The sequence below is a fragment of the Falco peregrinus genome, unplaced genomic scaffold (assembly GCF_023634155.1).
Source record: "Falco peregrinus isolate bFalPer1 unplaced genomic scaffold, bFalPer1.pri scaffold_41, whole genome shotgun sequence".
Taxonomy (NCBI): Eukaryota; Metazoa; Chordata; class Aves; order Falconiformes; family Falconidae; genus Falco; species Falco peregrinus.
The window spans coordinates 70,001-72,500 of NW_026599608.1; the positions used below are offsets into that span (position 1 = coordinate 70,001).

General features: G+C 76.2%; 1 non-coding gene across 1 annotated transcript in view; it reads left to right on the forward strand.

The window, feature by feature from the left end:
- The first annotated feature begins 2,492 nt into the window (after positions 1–2,492).
- Positions 2,493–2,500, forward strand: part of LOC129783440 (5.8S ribosomal RNA) — a 153-nt gene continuing 145 nt past the window's right edge. Inside the window, exon 1 of the ribosomal RNA XR_008745306.1 lies at positions 2,493–2,500. This exon is cut by the window's right edge and continues 145 nt beyond it. This is a non-coding gene — a ribosomal RNA (5.8S ribosomal RNA).

Below are 2,500 nucleotides of genomic sequence, written 5' to 3' on the forward strand. Positions count from 1 at the left end.
CGTTCCCTCTCCGCGGGAGCCGAGGCGTGCTCCGCCAGCCCCGCGCTCCGCCCGGCCGTCTCCGCGGCAGTTCTCTGCCGCCGGTGTGCGGTCCGGGGGAGCTGGGTGGGGAGGATGCGTCCGCAGGCTGCCCCCGGGCTGCAGAGGACGCGCGGTCCGTCGGGTCGTGGGGCCTGGCGCGCGCGCGCGACGGAGGGTTGGGGAGGTGTGCTGTCGTGGCAGGGTGCGCGCCCGAGCCTTCCCCGGCCGCTGAGCCCGCGCGCGGGTGGCGGGAGGAAGCGGCGAGCGGTGAAAGGACGACAGGCGTGGCCGGCAGGTGGTGAGCCGCGCGTGGCCAGGCGAGCGAGTGGCGGCCTTTTCCTTCGGGATCGGGGGAGGCGTCTTCCCCGACCCTTCTGGGCAACGGGGCCGGCCGCGAAAGAGAAGAGCCGTCCTCCGGGCGTTCCGGGATATAACGGTGCGCGGAGCGCAGCGGTGGCGGCTTTCCCCCATACCCGCCCCACCCCCCACCTCTTCCTTCTCTCCCCCGCACCTCGGTGCCTACGGGAGGGAGGGGGGGGGGGGGAGCCGCGAACGGGTGGAGGGGGGTGAGCCGCGCCGTCGGTGGGCGAGGCGCGAGGCGTGTCTCCCCCCTCGCCGGGCCGCGTCCCCGCGCGAGCGGGCGGCCCCAGCCACGTGTCTCCTCTCGGGCGCAGCGCCGGGTCACTGAGGGAAACCCCGGCCCCCCGGGTAAGGAAGGACGAGGTGTTGGCGGCGGACGTCGGGCGCGCCCCCGCGGGCGGACGCTCCCCCGATGGTGGCAGCGGGGGAGGCACCGCCGCGGGGCCCTGCAGGTCGTTTCCCTCACCCCAGGGCCAGGTACCTAGCGTCCGCGTTTCTGCGCAGCCCTCCCTCGGCGAGCCCCGGGGGTCGAAGGCTGCGCGGCCGGGCGGTGGTTTAAAGACGCGGGCGGCTCGATGCGACCCCGGGGGAAGCGGTGTAGTTTTGAGCCGGCGGTGGCGCCTCCGCTGGTGGCGTGTGGCGGTGGTGCGGTGGCGGTGGTGTATGGTGGAAGGCCGTGCCGTGGGAGTCCGCTCCCGGAAAGGCTTCTCCCCAACCCCCTTCCTCCCCTCCCCACCCGCCGGGCGCTGCCTCGACCGACCCATACTGTGCTCGTTCCCCGCCTTCCCCCAGCGGGCAGCCGTGCCGGGGAGGTGTCCCGCTGCCGCCCCCCCTCCGCGGTCCGGTCTCGCGCGGAGAGACCGCGGCGTGTGTTAGGCCGCAAGCCGTCCTTGCTGTGTGCCCGTCTCGCGTCTAAGGGGCGTCCCCGGCGTGGGAGCGCCGTCTCCTCCGCTCGGGGGGGGGCGGCGCGTCTGCGCTGCGTCGGCGGCCGCCGTGTCGCCGTGCCTCCGTGGCCGCGCTGCGCTCCTCGGCGAGCCCTCTCTCCGCCCCGGCGAGCGCTCGGGCTTCTGCCGTCGCCCAAGGTCGGCAAGCCCCCCCGCCCAGCGGCGGTGCCGTCACCGCTCGGCCCCCCGTGTCCAATCGGTCGGCCGGAAGGTGCCCGCCGCCGGCCTCGACCGTCCCGGCCTGGACCCTGCCCGCCGCTTCCACGCCGCCCTCCTCGGCCGCGCCCGGCGGAGGTGGCGTGCCTCCCGTCGGCGGGGGTTTTGGGGGTAAGGAGGCGTCCGGGCCTCGTTCTCCGCGTGGAGACGGGGGAGAGAGGACGGCGCCCCCCGACACCCCCACCCCCGTCCGGGGCTCGTCGCCTTCCGGCGTGGCGCGCGCCTGCTTGGGACGGGGTCGGGGCGAGAAGCCGGTGGTGTCGGCGGTTCCGGGAGGGCGGTCGCGGCTTCGCGGCTGCGAGCGCCGTCCGGCGGGCCCCGAGCCGGTGCGTCGCCGTCTCGGGCTCGGGCGGTTTTGTCGCCTCCGGAGGTGTGCGGTGTGGGGCCTGCCGAGCTGCCGGCGGGGTTGAGCCGCAGGGAAAAAGCTGGCTGCCGTAGTGCGGTGCCCGAGAGGCGCGTTGCCGCGCGTGTGCGGGCCGTCGGCGGCAGCAGCAGCCCGCCGAGTCCCGGGCGCGAGGCGGGGGCGTATGCAGGTCGGGGCGCGGTCGGGGCGCGCCGCTGCTCCTCCGTGCGTTGGCCGGGCCGAGCCCGCGCGCCTGGTCCGCCTCCGAAGCGCGCGGGGTGCGTGTGGTGGGAGCGCGCGCTCCCCGCCCCAGCCCTCGCCTTTCGGAGTTTTCTCCGTTGCCCTCCCCTTTCCCTCCTCTCCTGCCTTGTGTTGCTCGTACGGTCAGGCGAGGCGAGAGGCTTCCTTCCGTCGTCGCGCCGCATCGCCGTTGCGCGCCCCCCCCTTTCCGCGCGGGCGGAGGGGCGGTCGGGCCCGGCGAGAGGCGGGCGCGCGTCGGTCGGGGCCCGTCGTCAGAGGACAAAGAAAAAAAGGGGGCGGCCGCTCGTCGTGGAGCGTGCCCCCCCGGTGTGTCCGTCCCGCGCGCGCGGGGCGGTGCCGAAAGAGACAACTCTTA